This window comes from Schistocerca cancellata, chromosome 1, assembly GCF_023864275.1.
Source record: "Schistocerca cancellata isolate TAMUIC-IGC-003103 chromosome 1, iqSchCanc2.1, whole genome shotgun sequence".
Lineage (NCBI taxonomy): Eukaryota > Metazoa > Arthropoda > Insecta > Orthoptera > Acrididae > Schistocerca > Schistocerca cancellata.
Window position 1 is genome coordinate 55,322,595 of NC_064626.1, and position 20,008 is coordinate 55,342,602.

Below are 20,008 nucleotides of genomic sequence, written 5' to 3' on the forward strand. Positions count from 1 at the left end.
CAGCTACCCCTAGCTACGCTCGTATCACCAAGAGTGGGGGCGTTCCCCTACCACCTTTTTACCGAAATCATTTAGTATTTAAGAATATTTATATTTACTACCCTGGAGTCCATACCAGCCATAATAATTTACTACTAGTGTTTTACAACATTAAATTATACAGTAATAACTTATAATTACCAAGAAAAAGAATACATTTGACTCTGAGAGCTTAGTGCATTGTCTGACAGCGCTAATTCCCAGTTTCGCCAATAGATGGCATCAGGGTGCACTCCCTGGCAGTCTCACACAAGCGCGCCCATTTCAGACGCGCGGGCTCTTAATTACTGTCAGCCAACCTTCATTTCAGTTCCGTTACACATGCCCCACTTCTTATTGAAGTATCTTACAGTGATAATTCAATAAGAAGTCTCTCCTATAATGAATCTGAAATGTTCGATAAGCTTTTTACCAAGGGTTTTCCCTTTCTTACTGATACACCTCGATACTTATATTACATATTTAAAATGAAACACCAATTCTTTCTCTCTTTCCTGCTAAACATTACATAAATGATTTACATATATTCTTTCCAATTTTCTTACTTCTAAACACAGTACACTTTAAACATCTTTTTTTTACAAAGTTTTAAATACACTTCTTTTATCTCAGGCAAGTAAAACACACGTTATGCGCCTATTACTTTGTAGCCCGTCCTTTTCACTTTACCTCCTCACTTTTCTACCTCTTCCACAACACTTATTTACACATCTATTAAGGCTTTCTTAGAAGCTCAGTCTTTCCCAGTCCGTTTAGTCTCTTCTTAAACTAGAAGTTTCTTTAGAATACTGCAATATATTTTAGTGAGCATTTACCTTTCACATAGAACAAAAGAAACACAACTATTTACATATTGGTTTACTTTAATATTTATTTATATATTTATTTTCAGTCTGGTAGAATTCGTGGTTCATACCTTTTGAGATCCACTATGTTTCTTACTCCCAGGCGTTTGCCTGTTAATGGGTACTCTAAATAATAAGCATTCACATTGGGTATTGACACTATTTTAAATGGTCCATTATATATATATATTTAAATTTGCTGATCTCGTTATTAATTTCACTTGACTTTTCATGTGTTTTTACAAGAACGAAATCACCTATTTTGAATTTGGGATTTCTTACTTTTTCGTCGTGACGACGAATTCTTGCATCTGCTTGTTTTCTCATCTTGTCTTTTACTAAGTTCTTTTTACTATCATAATCTAATTCAACTCTATTTGGAAATTCTAGTAGGTCTTCTACTAGACTTTTACTCCTTGTCTTTTTCAGGATTTCTTCTGGAGTAAATCCAGTGCTCTCGTTTGTTAATGAATTCATGATTTCTTCGAATTCACTCACATACATGCCCCACTTCTTGTGGTTACTATGGCAGTACGTCCTAAATAAGCGACCTATCTCACGCATATATCTTTCTGCTGGATTGCTTGATGGGTGATAAGCTGAGATATGTACCACTTCTACCTGTTTCTCAGTTATCCCATCCTTCCACATTTTTGAGCAAAACTGAACACCATTATCTGATAGTATTCTCTTTGGCTTTCCTACTTTCACAAAATAATCACACACCATTTTATCATACACAGCTCTGGCAGTAGCTTTTCTCAAGGGATTTAGCTTTATATACTTTGAGAAAAGTTCAACTGCTACAAATATGTACACAAAACCCCCCATGGTTTTCGGTAATGGTCCAAAGATATCTACTGCTACTATTTCTAATACTTCATCAGGTTTTATTGATTGCATGGGCCCTTGATTAGTTGCATTTGTTACTTTCGCCTTTTGGCATAGATCACAAGATCTTATCCTCTGTGCTACCCTTCGTGCCATGTTGTTAAAGGTAATGCATTCATCTAACTTATCGGTACACTTCCGTGCACCACAATGGCCATATGCCAAGTGAACATAATCTATCAGCACTTCAGTGTGTTGTTCTGGCCAACATACTCTCCACTTCCCTGGATTATTTAATCTTTGAAGATACAGTACACCTTTATGTATTTTATATGAAGCCCTTATGTTAGTTGCGTCCGGATTGTCAAACTTGACCTTTACCGACTTGAGTGCATCATCATCACTTTGATATCTTCGCATATTCTGAAATATTTCCCTAATTTTTTCTCTTCCTTCCGCTTTTTTGAAGTAATTCACGTCAAAAACATCTTCTCTATTCTTTACACTTTCTAGTGTCTCACATCCTTCCGGTAATCTCGACAAAGCATCCGGTACTGCATGTTCTTTCCCTCTAACATACTTGATCTCTATATCAAATTGTTGTAAAAACAGCGCCCATCTGGTCAACCTGTTATGTAACAATCTGCAGTCCTTCAAAAATATTAAAGCTTTGTGGTCTGTATGGACCACAGTCTTATGTCCCCATAAGAAAAGTTGAAATTTCCTAAAACCCCATACTATAGCTAAAGCCTCCTTCTCTGAAACTGTATAGCTTCTTTCGTACTTAGACATGGTTCTACTCGCAAATGCTATTTGTCTATGAGTTTTTTCCCCATCTATCATTACCTCCTGAAATATGGATACTCCCAATCCATAATCTGAACTATCTGTTGCCATGTGGAATGGTTCACACAGGTCAGGGTGCCATAACTTTACGTTTTTAGCCAAATTGTCTTTTAGCTGGTTGAATGCTGTTTCACATTCCTCAGTCCGTATATACACACTGTTCTTCTTAAGTAGGTTGTTCAGATGTGGGCTATTGAACACCTGATCATCCACATACTTACGATAAAAGGAACAAAGTCCTATAAACGACTTTAGTTGTTTTTTATTCTTGGGAGCTGGACAATTTCTTATTGCTTCGACTTTGTTGGGATCCTTTTCAATTCCCTCTGGTGTTACTATGTGACCTAAAAACTTTATTTCTTTCTTCACAAACTCGCATTTTTTCAGGTTCAGGGTCATTCCTCCTTTAATTAAAGCTTTGAACACCCTGTCGCATAACTCCATGTACTCTACCCATGTCCTTGTAGCAATTAACAAATCATCTACATAAACCGTGATTAGCGAACTAAGTTCACTCCCTAAAATTTTGTCTAAAACCCGAATGAACACTGAAACGGAAGTATTTAGGCCAAATGGTACCACTGTGTAATGGTAGCATTTGCCATTGAATAAAAATGCCGTGTACTTTCTAGACTCCTCACTTAATGGGATTTGCCAGTATCCTGCCATTAGGTCTAAACTAGTCATGTACTTTACACCATTAAACTTCTGCAATAAATGATCTATGTTCTCTGGACGATCCAACTCCCTCTTCACTACTTTATTCAGAGTACGAGCATCTATCACTATTCGTACACTTCCATCCTTCTTACCTACTATCACCAATGGGTTATTACATGGGCTAGAACTCAGTTCAATGACCCCACATGAAACCATTTTATCTATTTCTTTTTGAACTGCTTCTTTCTTAGACAAGGGTACATTATATGGTGGTTTAAAGAAAGGTTCATGCTCCTCTACCTCCATGCAGTACTCATAATTTATCACTCGTCCCGGTTTGTCCGAAAATACCTCCTGATTTTCTTTCAGAATTTGCCATAGATCCTCCCTTTGGGCATCAGATAGTCCTTCCGTTTTATCCACTACATTTCGAAGGAGTGTCTCCTTATTTCCATCTTCAACTATCTGCCTCACCAGAAACCAATCGAATTTTTGACCTATTCCTGAACCATGATCAACTCTAAATTCTACCCAACTCAGCTGGTTCTCTTCCATTACTCTAGATGATTCAAATGGTATTTCTAATACCGCACTATCAACTTTACAAACTATTACCCCTTTGTCACAATCTATAATTACTTTTTGTTTTATTAACCAGTCAATGCCTAAAATGATCTCGGCACTGAGCTCTGGAACTACTAAAAATTCATTAGAAAATAGCTTGTTTTTTATCTTAAATTCCATCATCACTTGATGTTTAACAGGTTTACTACATTTCCCTGTCGCCCCTATCACTTTAACACCTGTTACTGGCATCATGACTACTCCTCGTTGCTCTTTGTTCATCTCAAAAAATGCGTGCGAAATAGCACTTATTTGAGCACCCGTATCCAACAGTACATATAAATCGTACCCACATACATTAATGGGTAGGATTGTTTGCATCCTATTGTCCTCTTTCATACTTTCTTTATCTTCCCATAATAAATCCTTTTCCACCGCCAAGTTTTGCCATATTATTTTTCCGGGTTTTATACTGACCATTCCGTCCGGAGGTTTCTTTCTCCTTTTCATCCTAAATTCTTTCACCACTTTTTCCAATAGTCCTTCGTCTAGGCTCTTTAATGCCATCTCGTTCTCATTCGAATCTGTCATGCCTGAACTCTCGGTTGCGGAATCGGAAACTTCCTCTATTTCTTTTTCTCCCTGGATGCTTTCTGATGATTATGACGATAATTCCTCCTCCTTAGAAATATGACCTTCTTCGGGTTCAAATAATTCTCGCAAATTATAATCCATTTCTCTACTTTCCCTTTGTTGGATAGTGCATTCGCCACTCTTACTTTCATTATTTTCCCCTACTAATGGAATTCCAGTCTCACTCAACTCATTTGCTTCAGTACTACAGGGATCACAACACTCTTTCTCTTGGTTAGATACACTTTCTCTAATTTCTTTAAAAGAATCTTCATCACAGTCATGTACTCTTGCTGTCACTAGGTACACATCATAATCGGTATGGCTCTCTAACACTGTCATATTCGGGTCCAAATTAATCACTTGAGTGGAAGATCTTTCTAATTGTGCTGGCTGGCTTTTGAGCTGATGTATATATTCTGCATACGAGGTAATTTCTGAACCGACATGCGTCTCTGCACTATGCCCCTTTTTCTTATCCACCCTTTCCTCTTTAATTACTTCTCGATGCGATTCGTTGACTATTCGTACGAACCTTTTACCATAAGTCACATCACTCCTCCCTTGCCCCTGCCTCTCTGCACAGTTGCCATCCCTACCGACAAACAACGCCTCCTCTGACTCTTCCTTCATCAATTCGTCACTCTGACCGCGAATTGTACTTATTTCATTCACGTGAGCCTTCACATCCGACCGATATTCTTTTCCTACTTCATTTCCCTTAATAATTCCTCCCTGCTCTCTCTCCTCTGTTTGTATCCCTGCATTATACTTCGCAAAGTTTCGTTTATGTAACTGCTCTTCAGGCGAACGACGCACTATCCTACTATAGTACTGCCTACTCCGATCTTCCCTATATTTGGGCCATTTCTTTCTTTCCGCGCGCGTTAGGCCCTTGACCTGCGCGGTATTTAGTTCTCCTGATTTTGATAATGCATCCTGTTTCCCTGATAGTGTCCTCTCCCTCGCTGAGAGTTACCTTCTTGACCTCTTCCTCTCATCATGTTAATTTGCGGTTCATTCCTACCACCTTTTACTATTCCATTCTGATTTCTGAAACCTCGAAACTCTCTAGTTTCACGCCACCTATCTTCATTCTCGATTTTTTCTAAAAATTCATCGAATGTTCGATGAGTGCCTCCTACATAACGCTTTGAATCGTCAGGTAGCTTTTTCCACAACTCCCACACTATCTCCGATTCTGATCTACGATCTTTAAGATACTCCAAACGCTTGAACCATCCTTCACAGTATTCTTTCATGAGCCCACGCCCATGTTCTGGCATTCTGGCGACAACGAATTCTCTCCACAACCTATCTCTCTGTTGTGTGCTCCAGAATTCCTCAAGGAACTTTTCTTTGAAGTCTGTAAACTTCAAATTGTCGATATCCAAATTCAATCCCCAACGTTTAGCATGACCTGCTAAAGCGTCTATTACTAAATTAATTTTTTCTTTGTCCGACATGTCTGTTGGTAAGACACGTTCACAATTTTTTATAAAATCCATTGGATGCCATCCACCTTGTTTCTTTTGAGGATCGTATTTTTCCTCCCTACTCAGTATTTCCGATTTTTGCATTACCAATGGGATACCACTACAGTTAAGAAACGTCTGATTCTGAACTTGCTGACTTAATAATTTTATCTCATTACGCAGTGTATTTTCCTGCTCCTGCACACATGCATCAAAACTCAACATGGTATTGCGCAGTGTTTCAATATCAGCTGCCGTTTCTTTAACAATCTCTTTCTTTAGAACTGGTACTATCACCTGTAATTTACTTACAATTATCGGTTATAATTTTTCACTAACCAAAGGTTCCACTGATTTCTCTATTCTCTGAATTTCGGTATCAAATCTTTTCTCTATTTCTGTGACTTTTCTCTGGACATTTGTTATTTCAGCCCTAATGCTATTTACTGATTTGTTTACCTCTGTGATACGTTGGCTTTGCATATTCAAAATATCTAAATTGGCTTTTATTTTACCAGATAAGTTTTCATCCAATTGGGATATATGACTAGCCATTTCTGCTTTCAAACTAACATTCCCTCTCCCTTGTGACTTGCATCCACAGATACATTGGGTTCACTTTTCACTACCTTTGGTTCACTTCCCATTCCTCCTGTCTTATGGGTGTGGATTCATCTATAAGATTTTCCAACCCTACAACAGTATCTATGGTCCCTAATTCTGGGTCTGACATTGTAATGTTTTCGTCTTGCTTGTTACTATTCGACTCCATCTTAGGCTGCTGTATTTCGTGCCTAATAGAAATGTTTATTAAACCAAGTATTACTTGTTTAACTCCTCCTATTGGACTTACTTTTGCTGCTTTGCAGGTTGTCGTCTTGAACTTACCAATTGTGGTATATTTGTCTACAACAGAATTTTAAATTTAAAATTTTCTTGACACTACAAGTTTATATAAAACACTTTTATTGCAGCCATTATTCTACAAACATAGTTAGTCCTGTCACGGTCGCCACATGCAACCAAACCGCTGAATCTTTCCATCAGTAAATGGGGTATGTTCTCCACTGACTCGGTTGTTTTAACCCCCTCCACTGACGGAATGACCCACTTCCCAATTCCGTATGTATAAAACCAATACGGACTTGTAGCTGTCACGCCTTTGCGCTTACTGCTACGTATTTTAACTGTAAATAGCTCAGTCCCAATGGTAAGAGGCAGTAGTGAATTCACGTAGTTAATATTTGAATCCAGCACAGCTGCCACAAGCTCAGCTCACTTTTACTCCACTCCTACCCTCGCCATTGCACCACATTAACTAGGTGCTATGTGGACCTTGCTAAATTCACTTGTGTATACATTTTTGACCGTTACTCGCCAGTATTTACCTAATGAATAGTACACTCCTAACCGGACTATTTCCCTAAGAGCTGTGATGATTGAATGGGTTCGATCCACGGCCTACAGTGCCCTACAGTTCACACGGTAACACTGCCTACCTGACCCACTTAACTTGGTAGTGAGCTTATGTATCCAATCACCACTGCTAGCAGCAGTGGATAATCCTATTAGCACGACGAGAGCAGCAGACTTACCGTCGAATCCTCCTGAAAATACTTATAACTACGGTCGCCAGCTCAGAAGGAGCAAAAGAATAAATCAATTTTTGGGCTCGTTTCAAAGTGAAATGGCTTGAGTTTAATTTAAACTTAATTCTGAATATTACTATTTCTGATCATTCTAGATGATTCTACAAAGCAAATACTCTCTCAATTTCTGTGAGGTGGCTTGGTAATTACTAGCAAGACAGGTTATGCAACTTCGGTTAACAAAATTATATCCTTCAACTTATTTAATGATTTTGGATATTACTCTTTGGACCATTGATACAGAATCAGTTAAGTGACTTTACTTGAAAGGTTGCTCAGAAAAATTTAAGTAACTGTAAATAGGCGACTCATTCTGGTGTGACCATTGCTCTTTTCAACATTCTTATACGCTAAAGTATTCTACAACCAAAAGAATTGTAAATGAAAGAGGCGATGGTGGCCTCAGTCTGATTTCACTATACTATGTTTGAGGTTACTACACTTTACAATGAACAACATGCGTCGTAATTTTACTCATTACTATATTCTGTCCTCTGCACTTGCATAAAAGAAAACTGGTATTCTCATACAACATGCGTCGTAATTTTACTCATTACTCTATTCTGTCCTCTGTACTTGCATAAAAGAAAACTGGTATTCTCCTTTTACATGTATACAAAGTTCGACTTAACAATTACAAGCAGTCTTGCCTTGGGTAGACGTGTCGGTGCTGGTGGTGAGATGCACGTGGCTACCGCAGCTCTTCACGCCTCATGCCCTTAATGGCGGCTGGAAATACGAGCTGTAGCACTCGTATAAGCTACTGCACGTCCGCCATAAATTCTGGGCGCAGGAACTCTTACAATCAGCCCCAGTGGCATAGAGGCGGCTTCGACAACCATTCGTCGCGTTCTACTCCACAAACGGCGATGATATTCGCCTCTTCGCTGTTGCACAATCACTTTTGCGTGAGCACAGTTACGCACGTCCGATCACGTCAACACTTCCCAGGCCATTTCATTGTTCAGTCCCTGTGTCTCCAGCTACCCCTAGCTATGCTCGTATCACCAAGAGTGGGGGCGTTCCCCTACCACCTTTTTACCGAAATCATTTAGTATTTAAGAATATTTATATTTACTACCCTGGAGTCCATACCAGTCATAATAATTTACTACTAGCGTTTTACAACATTAAATTATACAGTAATAACTTATAATTACCAAGAAAAAGAATACATTTGACTCTGAGAGCTTAGTGCATTATCTGACAGCGCTAATTCCCAGTTTCGCCAATAGATGGCATCAGGGTGCACTCCCTGGCAGTCTCACACAAGCGCGCCCGTTTCAGACGCGCGGGCTCCAAATTACTGTCAGCCCACCATCATTTCAGTTCCGTTACAGACTCAACATCTCTACCACTCTCAATATTGCGGAGAATTACCTTCTGTTTTCTGTTCTTAAAGTAAGAGGCGAACCCATTGTAAGCTACTCCCCTTACTCCATAATGGTCCAACTTCTGCAGCAATATTTTGTGGTCAACACACTCAAAAGCCTTCGTTAAATCAAAGAAAACACGTAGCGTTCGCAACCTTTTATTTAATCCGTCCAAAACCTCACAGGGGAAAGAGAATATAGCATTTTCAGTTGTTAAACCATTTCTGAAACCAAACTGTACATTTGACAGCAAATTATGTTAATTTAAATGCTCCAGTAACCTTGTATATACAACCTTCTCGAGAACCTTAGCAAACACTGACGGCATAGAAATAGGACTATAATTGTCAACATTATCCCGGTGTCCCTTTTTATAAAGTGTCTTCACTACCAAGTACTTTAAATGGTCAGGAAACCAACCACTCCTAAAGGAAAAGTTACAGATATGGCTAAGTACTGGGCAAAAATACATAGAACAATACTTCAGTATTCTGCTAGATACCCCGTCATATCCATGAGAGTTCTTGGTCTTTAATAATTTAATTATTAACTCAATCTCCCTCTGGTCAGTATCATGGAGAAGCATTTCAGGTAACAGTCCCGGAACACTTTTTTCTAGGAGCGCTATATGATTCTTTGTTGGGACCAGGTTTCTATTTAGTTCACCTGCTATATTCAGAAAGTGATTATTAAATACTGTACATATATACGACTTATCAGTAACACGGACATTCCCACTAAGCAATGATTCTATATCCTCGACCTCTCTCTGCAGACCAGCCACTTCCTTTATGACTGACGATATGGTTTTAATTTTATCCTGAGACTTAGTTACTCTATTTGCATACCACATACTTTTTGCCTTCCTAATAACTTTTTTAAGCACCTTACAATACTGTTTGTAATGAGCTGCTGCATTTACATTTTGACTGTTTCTAACGTTTCGAAATAATTGCCACTTTGTTCTACTGGATATTCTTATCCTGCTAGTCAGCCACCCAGGCTGCCTGTTTGTGACAGTACCCTGTTTTGAACGTTCTAACGGAAAGCAACTTTCAAAGGGCACGAGAAAAATCTTGAGGAAAGCATTATATTTATCATTTACAAAGGTCTCTAGAGCAACTGGCTCAGCTTTCATAAAAAGTTGATAACTATATTTAACATGTGTTGCAGCACAAAAATCTTTTAGAGTTAAAACTTGTGAATCATGATCTGAAGAGCCATTCACTTTCTTGCTAACAGAATGCCCTTCTAGTTATGAGGAATGAGCAAAAATATTGTCTATGGTTGTACTACTGTTCCCTTGCACTCTCGTTGGAAAGAATACTGTTTGCATAAGATTATATGAATTAAGGAGGTCTACCAGCATCCTTTTCCTTGCACAATCACTTATACAATTAATATTGAAGTCACCACATATACCTACCTTTTTGTATTTCCCATGAAGTGAACCAAGAACCTCCTCTAGCTTTAGCAAAAATGTTGTGAAATCTGAGTCTGGAGATCTATAAATAACAACAGTTAGAAGTTTAACTCCACTAAATTTAACCACACCTGCACAACATTCAAACACCTTTTCAGTGCAGTACTTTGAAACATCTATTGACTCAAATGGGATACCTTTTTTTCACATACATGGCTACTCCCCCACACCGCAAAGAGTTCCTAGAAAAGCTGCCAGACAAAATATATCCTGGTAGAGGAAGCCTCTGATTTACCTCCTTATTTAAGAAGTGTTCAGATATACCAATTAACACAGAGTCAACATATATAAGCAGTTCACTGACTTTATCTCTAATACCTTGTATATTTTGATGAAATATACTAATTCCCTCATTACTCGGATACCTAAGCTTTGTCGAAAGCGGTTTCTTTGTTAGAGAGACTTCCCTTAAGCAGGAATACCTATCAACTGACTTCAATCTAAAAAAGGTGCAGCTCTAACACCCACTAGTACAGAAATTTTCCCGTGCGTGATCCCATCACCCCCAGCTAGGCTGTCACCTATAAGTTATGCCAACCTCCCCTTTCCATACCTGCTGAGATGCAGGCCATGTCTAGTGAAATCCGTCCTGCTGACAGACTGCACCGACACCACTGAAATATGACTCATGCCTTCTCTCATCAGCACACCCCCAAGTCTCATGTGATTACCCTTGACGGCTGTATTAAGATGAGGCCGATCGTGACCCTGAAACACTTCCACGAAATGCACATTCGTGTTGCCAGTCTGAGTGGCTACCTTTTCCAGGTCACCATCTATGTCATACTCTCCATCCCTATCAATACTATTACCTGCCCCACCCACAATCACTACCTGATCCTCTTTAGTAAAATCCCTACATAACCACCCTATGTTAACAGTCACCTGAGCCAATCCTGGATTAGGTTTCACAATGCTGTTGCCCTGGTACTAACTCCCCAGCACTTCCTGCAACTGCTGGCCTACACCTCTGCCATGAGAACTACCTAACAGCAGAACCCTCTTCTTCTTCGACTTTGCAACTGTTCTAGCCACCGTAACTACTGAGGTCTGCTGCATACTTGCTATATCTACAGCTACTGGACATTCCTCTCCACTAGACTCTGTCAGTTGGTCATATCTATTGTAAACACCAATAGTAAAACTATCTGAAAATCTTCTTCTCCTAGCAGATCTGTTGCCAACAGCCAGCTCCCATTCCCCAACCCCCTTCTCCCTCCTTATCCTATCTAGCTCCTCCTGTGCGGTTTTCAACTGCACCTGAAGGGCACAGATCTTTCGCTCCTGCTCCTCTATCAACTTACTCTTGCTACATAACCTGCAGTTGCAGGAGAGGATCTCACCAGAATGCCCACTGGCTTCCCCACTGCATTCCTCCGAGTGAAAATACTTCGAACAAGTCTCACACCGCAGTTCATTACTCACGAACCTACGGCAAACCCCACACTTCTCACTCATGGTAAGATTTTACAGGTATTGAAGCAAAAGAACTACTTTATGTAAGTTCCGCTAGTACAATAAGAAGATGTTAAATAACTAACTACAATAATCACAAACTTACTCTAAAAGGGAAGTAACTACTATTATTAACAGTGTTAATCATCAGCAAATGAGAATATAACAAAAGATTAACACAGAAAGAAAGTCAAACGTCTAATGACGCAATAACAAAACTGAAAACAGTTCCCAAAAATTTCTTCTGAAATTATTTCACCAGAAAACACCAAGAACACCGGTTGAAGACAACTAAATTTCCTAAATAAACCACTATACACAAACAATTAATTAGTATTTAGCTTTCGATGCGGCGCTGCAGCTGCAACTGGTCACCGCGGAATGTAAACACAGGTAAAAGGTTAAGAGGTTAAGTTGCTCGATACGAAACACTCACAAATATCAGGTCACAACACAAGAAAGGCGGAGGTGAATGAAGAAACCACTAATAAGTCACTTATATAGTAAATATTATCACAAAAACCGTTAAAATATGTATCTGAAACCTAAAAATATATCAAAACTTAGAGAACGATCTCACACGCAGTCACGCGCTTATGACGGCACACCAAAGAGTACTCCTGTGCGGTGTGGGAAGCGCATCAGGTAGGACTGACGTATAACATCGAAAAAGTACAGAGAAGAGCAGCTCGGTTTGTATTATCGCGAAATAGCAGAGATAGTGTCACAGACATGATACATGAATTGGAGTGGCAATCATTAAAACAAAGGCGTTTTTCGTATCGACCGGATCTTCTCATGAAATTTCTATCACCAGTTTTTTCCTTCGGTTGCGAAAAAATTCTGATGGCCCCCACCTATATAGGGAGAAATGATCATCAAAATAAGAGAAATCAGGACTCGCACAGAAAAGTTTAAGTGCTCGTTTTTCCCGCGTGCCGTTCGAGAGTCGAACGGTAGAGAGACAGCTTGAAGGTGGTTCGTTGAATCCTCTGCCAGGCACTTTATTGTGAGTAGCAGAGTAATCACGTAGATGTAGATGTAGACATATTGCAGATGAAAATCACTGTTACCATGCACATGATTTTTGTGAACTCTCTGTCTTTCATCTCCCCATCTCTGCAACAACTGCAGTCGGAGAGCAAATTGTAAGGACGTTATATCCTTTGCAGCTATTCATGGACGACACCAGAAATTTACCGACCAGAAGAGAGTGCCTTGTATATAATTGAAATATTTCTGAAAAATTTTCAATCTCCATAACATCATGTACTGAAACAGACACTGTGCTTTTATTTTTATTTTTTTTTAAAAAAGCGACTTACCACGAAGTAACGAGTTATTCCAATGCGATGGAAACTGGTAAATGTGATGTAAATGGACAGGCATACAAATGATTACAATTTCGGAGCAAATGGACGATTTATTGAAGACAACAAACTTCACATACTGATTAAGTCAATAACGCACTGGTCCAGCTCTACCCCTTATGCAAGCAGTCATTCGGTTTAGTGTTGTCTGAGGGAGTTGTGGACTGTTCTACTGAGGGATATCGCTACAAATGCTGTCCAATTGTCCCATTAGATCGTCAGAATCTCAAAGTGGTAGGAGGGTCCTGCCCATAATGCTCCATGTGTTCTCAATTGGGGAGAGATCTGGCGAGCTTTGCTGGCCAAGGTAGGGTTGGCAAGCACGAAATGAGGCAGTAGAAACAGTCGTCGTGTAAGAACGTGCATTATCTTCTACGAAATGAAGTGGTGCTCTAGACTGTCAGTCCTGGGGACCATATGTCGGCCAACAGTCAGTCTGGAATCCCAGCGCCGACCCGGGCGCCTCCTCCAGAGGCGTCTTCGGGCTGGAAACTCATTGACCAGAGTATAACTGTCTTCAGTGACGATTTCCTCGAACTCCGACAACCAATGAAGTCATGTGGACGCCCCAGACAGCAGTAGGATACTGAAGTTACTGTCGCTTGCCCTACGACCCTACAGCCATGAGTCTTGGGTGCCGTTTCTTTCCACACCAGGACGCCTTTGGTTGTTGGTTGTCATCCGCAGCACCCTTACAGCACAGAGATACGTCGACGATAGTATACGCCCCGTTTTGTTGCCCGTCACGCCAAGCCATCCTGGGCTTAGATTTCAGAAAGATAATGCTCGCCTGCGAGATGTTCTCTACTTGTCTAAGTGCTTGCCACGCCTCATCTTGGCTTGTAAGATCGCAATTGAGAACCTATGGAGCGTTATTGGCAGAGCCCTCCAACCAGCTCGGTATTTTGACAACATATCACCCCAGTTGAGCAGATTTCGGAATGACATTCGCCAGGAGATATCGTTGTTGTTGTGGTTTTAGATCGCAAAACTGCTATGGTCAATAGCGCCTTAGGGAAGTGTAAAGAAAACCAAATTGGAAATCAGCAGCAACTGGAGCGAAACTCAAAAAGGACAGACACTAAAAAAACAGAAGGAAAGCTTAGAGGAAGACATACAGCAACACTTAATCAGTGTAAAGTCTAATAACTGCTTGCACAAGGGCCAGGGGTGGACAACTCCGTTACTGACTTGCTCAAATTTTGAAGCTCGTTCTCTTGAAAAAAAAATCACCAAATTTTTTCAGAATTTGTAATCATTTGTTTTTCGGTACATGTACATCTCGTCTACCGACTTCCGTCAGTTTCGAATAATTCTGTCTTGTGGCGTCTTTTCCTTTCGTCTAAGAATGGATAGGGGAACAAGGCCTCCACTAGTACAGAACCGGTTCTGCCCTACTACTGGTATGTGCTTGAATAGAATCCATATTCATACTACTTCGTAGTTTATTTGGTACTGTCTACCTGGTGAACGTCTGGAGATATCGCAATGTTGGAAGTTTCAGCTATGTCATTGGTTGCTCGGTGCTTTTAAATAGTATACAGCGTCTGACGGAGGAACATTTAATTTTTAGGAGGTGCAAATATAGACCAGCTCAGATAAAATATATCTCATATCATATATCATGAAAGAAGGTTGTATACATGGAAGAACCCTGGACATACTAAAAGGTATCAGATAGATTATATAATGGTAAGACAGGGATTTAGGAACCAGGTTCTAATTTGTAACACATTTCCAGGGGCAGATTTGGACTCTGACCACAATCTATTGTTTATGACCTGTAGACTACAACTGAAGAAACTGCAAATTTAAGGAGATTGGACCTGGATAAACTGAAAGAGCCAGAGGTTGTACAGAGTTTCAGGGAGAGCATAAGGGACCAATTGACAGGAATGGGAGAAAGAAATACAGTTCAAGAAGAATGGGTAGCTTTGAGGGATGAAGTAGTGAAGGCAGCAGAGGATCAAGTAGGTAAAAAGACGAGGGCTAGAAGTAATCCTTGGGTAAGAGAAGAAATATTGAACTTAATTGATGAAAGGAGAAAATATAAAAATGCAGTAAATGACGCAGGCAAAAAGGTATACAAACGTCTCAAAAATGAGATCGACTGGAAGTGCAAAATGGCTAAGCAGGGATGGCTAGAAAACAAATGTAAGGATGTAGAGGCTGATCTGACGAGGGGTAAGACAGATACTGTCTACAGGAAAATTAAAGAGACGTTTGGAGATAAGAGAACCACTTGTATGAACATCAAGAGCTCAGATGGAAACCCAGTTCTAAGCAAAGAAGGGAAAGCAGAAAGGTGGAAGGAGGATATAGAGGGTCTATTCAAGGGCGATGTACTTGAGGACAATATTATGGAAATGGAAGAGGATGTAGATGAAGATGAAATGGGAGATACGATACTGCGTGAAGAGTTTGACAGAGCACTGAAAGACCTGAGTCGAAACAAAGACCCTGGAGTAGACAACATTCCATTGGAACCACTGACGGCCTTGGGAGAGCCAGTCATGGCAAAACTCTACCATCTGGTGAACAAGATGTATGAAACAGGCAAAATACCCTCAGGCTTCATGAAGCATATAATAATTCCAATCCCAAAGTAAGCAGGTGTTGACAGATGTGAAAATTACCGACCAATCAGTTTAATAAGCCACAGCTGTAAAATTCTAACACGAATTCTTTACAGACGAATGGAAAAACTAGTAGAAGCCGACCTCAGGGAAGATCAGTTTGGATTCCGTAGAAATATTGGAACACGTGAGGCAATACTGACCTCACGACTTATGTTAGAAGAAAGATTAAGGAAAGGCAAACCTAAGTTTCTAGCATTTGTAGACTTAGAGAAAGCTTTTGACAATGTTGACTTTCAAATTCTAAAGGTGGCAGAGGTAAAATACAGGGAGCGAAAGGCAATTTACAATCTGTACAGAAACCAGATGGCAGTCATAACAGTCGAGGGACATGAAAGGGAAGCAGTTGTTGGGAAGGGAGTAAGAAAGGGTTGTAGCCTCTCCCTGATGTTATTCAATCTGTGTTGAGCAAGCAGTAAAGGAAACAAAAGAAAAATTCGGAGCAGGTATTAAATTCCATGGAGAAGAATAAAAACTTCGAGGTTCGCCGATGACATTGTAATTCTGTCAGAGACAGGAAAGGACTTGGAAGAGCAGTTGAATGGAATGGATAGCGTCTTGATAGGAGGATATAAGATGAACATCAACAAAAGCAAAACGGGGTAATGGAATGTAGTCGAATTAAGTCGGGTGATGCTGAGGGATTTAGATTAGCAAATTAGACACTTAAAATAGTAAAGGAGTTTTGCTATTTGGGGAGCAAAATAACTGATGATGGTCGAAGTAGAGAGGATATAAAATGTTGACTGGCAATGGCAAGGAAAGCGTTTCTGAAGAAGAGAAATTTGTTAACATCGAGTATAGATTGAAGTGTCAGGAAGCCATTTCTGAAAGTGTTTGTATGGAGTGTAGCCATGTATGGAAGTGAAACATGGACGATAAATAGTTTGGACAAGAAGAGAATAGAAGCTTTCGAAATGTGGTGCTGCAGAAGAATGCTGAAGATTAGATGGGTAGATCACATAACTAATGAGGAAGTATTGAGTAGGATTGGGGAGAAGAGAAGTTTGTGGCACAACTTGACCAGAGGAAGGGATCGGTTGGTAGGACATGTTCTGAATCATCAAGGGATCACCAATTTAGTATTGGAGGGCAGCGTGGAGGGTAAAAATCGTAGGGGGAGACCAAGAGATGAATACACTAAGCAGATTCTAAAGGATGTAGGTTGCAGTAGGTACTGGGAGATGAAGAAGCTTGCACAGGATAGAGTAGCATGGAGAGCTGCATCAAACCAGTCTCAGGACTGAAGACCACAACAAAAACAACATCAGTTGCCCATATATTATTAGTTATGTATACCGGTACATTGCCCATAGAAGGAAACGGCAGACATTGCGTATTTACAGCCTCCATACATATGGTTTATAGGGGTTTCAGCGTCTTCTAGTCAAAGTTTATAATGGACTATTGGAATTTTGTGGATTGATAATTGTAATTCGCTGGGTAACCCCATTAATGCTAGTCAATGACGAGACATTTTTCACGCGTGACGATAACAACAACGCTTTACTCACATAGGTTGTCCAACGATAAATGATATGTCTGTGCAGAAAGACACATGTAAGAACGCTTCATTGTATGTGAGCTGCAGTTTGACAGAAAATCTGTCGATGGAGCCTCTTGAGAGAGCGCATTGCGAGTTGTTGGTCAAGGCTACCGTGTGTTACCGGGACCAGTTATCTACGATCCCTTGGAAACGGGAATACAGTATCAGTGAAAGAATTTCCTTTAGCTACGATTATGGGTAAGGTTCCCCTGGCACCCGAAAAAGGAAACAAAAAAAGCAGAAAAAATTAAAATTTGATTATTAGTGAAATCCGTCAGCTAAGTTTTCTCCATATAACAATCATCAAAAATATACTTGTGAAATATTCTGGCCTTATGATATGTAAAACATTGTGTAAACTTTAGCTAGCAAATGATTGTGTGTTCAGTGCGTCTATGTACTTGAAGAGTTAAAAGGTCACAGAAATGGTGTATATGAGGGAATGTGAAATTGTTTAAATTTACTGATACGTTCAGCGGTGATCCTCTCTGCACACAGTATTAAAAAGCTAAGATTGGTGGCAACCCGAACCATGTGAATAACAGTCCGGACACATACGAGGCGGTACACAAAAATATCGATCTATTTTTTCTAAAAGTTACATATTCTCAAATTCTTTACAAAACGACCTTATCCGCTTCAAAACATAATCATTACAACTAGTACCTTTGCTCCACCGGCGGTTCTACTGTTCGAAACATCTTTTGCAGTTCTCTTTAGAAATGGCTGACAGCTCCTCACTCCTTACTTACCTTGACTTCTTCAATGTTGTCAAATCGGTGTCCTTTCGTGCCCCTTTTTACGCGTGGAAGTAAGAAATGTCGCACCATGACTCATCATCAACAATGATCTTTGACAGAAAATCTGGATCAGTTTCAAACTTAAAATTAAAATTCCATGAACCGAGCTCCAAAATAATCCACTAATTTCTGACAGTTGATCAATTGTCTGTCAACGCGCTGTCAGCCCAAGCTCACGAATTTTTTTAATATTTTCGTCGATTCGAGCAGTTGATGGACGTCCAGTATGAGATTTGTCATCAACCGACATGTCGCCATTTTTAAGTCAAAAGTCAAGCAAACCAAAAACAGTTTCAGCACGCATTTTTACCAAGTAGAAAACAAAATTTCACCGCTACACGTTGTTCACCTAAACTTACCATCATAAAAAACTAAACAAGAAGAAAACAGAGATAGCAAAAACAATCACTGCAGATGAACAAAACAAGCCAGGTCGACAACACAGGGGGCACTGAACTGGTAGTGAGTTGTGCTTGACGTGACTAGCGGCAGAAATGCATACTGCGCAAGCTTTGCCCACGGTAATGTTATTCCGGTATTTCTCGGGTGCCCCCTCGTACACAGTATTTCGACTTTTGTTGAAAAAGCTACTCCAATCAGCCACGGGTCAGAAATAATCTTCCCGGAATGAATTATTCATACTCAGGCGGTTCACAAGAGTGTAAGAGGGCACATAACACATGTTACTTACTGCTGCAGATTACTGATCAATGAAACGCAACACAGAGTTAAACGATGATGACTTTAGTGTCATCCTAGTGCGCATAGTATCATTTGATCACCAAAGCTGCCATCAAGAGAATTCGACAAGATATGATCTCTATTTCCTGTGACATTTGCCGATTCAGTCCACGAGAGACCAGAAGCCAAGAAAATGTGAGCGCACTGGATTGGCGCTGACGATACGAACTTCACTGACACACAGACAAAAGACGACTCACCCTCGACATTTATACGTAAACAGAAACGACAGTTTCTAATAGCGTTATATTTCGTTGAAAAGACGCCTATGATTTAAAGGGCAAATTAGTTTTCTGACAAAAATGCAGCTTAATGTTTGAAATTCGCCTACAATCCTCAGAAAGTGTGAATGGTAGCTGCTTTATTTGTCATGGTAATTTTCAGGTAGTTTTGAGCGTAAATATGAATAAAATAATTAATTTGATAAATATACTCAAGCTCCATTGATATAACCATGAAACTTCTTGAGACGACAGATCTTGGTCAGAGATGTTAGTTTTACTGTGTCAGAGCAGCAGTAAGTGAGTGTTAGAATATGTGGCTATGGAGGCCTTAAAGGTTTGAAATGGATGGAAGCCGTTCTGTCGTGTAATGGACGCAGCATTATTTAAAAAGGATTACGTAATTACATGTTATGATGAAAAGTATAGAGTATCTGGAATTGTATTAACGGAGGAATTATGTAATCCAACGTGTAAGGTAACCTAGTTTTTTTATATTTGTAGTTGTGTAGTTTCTTATTGTTATAACATTACGTATGATTGAAGTTTGATGTAGAAATGTTTAAATGCAACATACGGTTTTGTGTTATAATTGAAACAACTGTCAAAGAAATTAACTGTACACAAGAAAATTATCAAGAAATATTTTGCTAACTTGTCTAGTTGTAAGAACTTCATGAAACTGTGTATTGCTGTCATGGAATAATTAAGCATAGTTTTACTTGGAGTCTATGTTCTTATTTATCCGTCGTTAAATTTAGTTCCTCATTTTTCATTCTTTACCTTTGTGAATGTGTTTGTATGCACGCATTGCATATAGCGAGTTGTGAGCTGCAGTTGC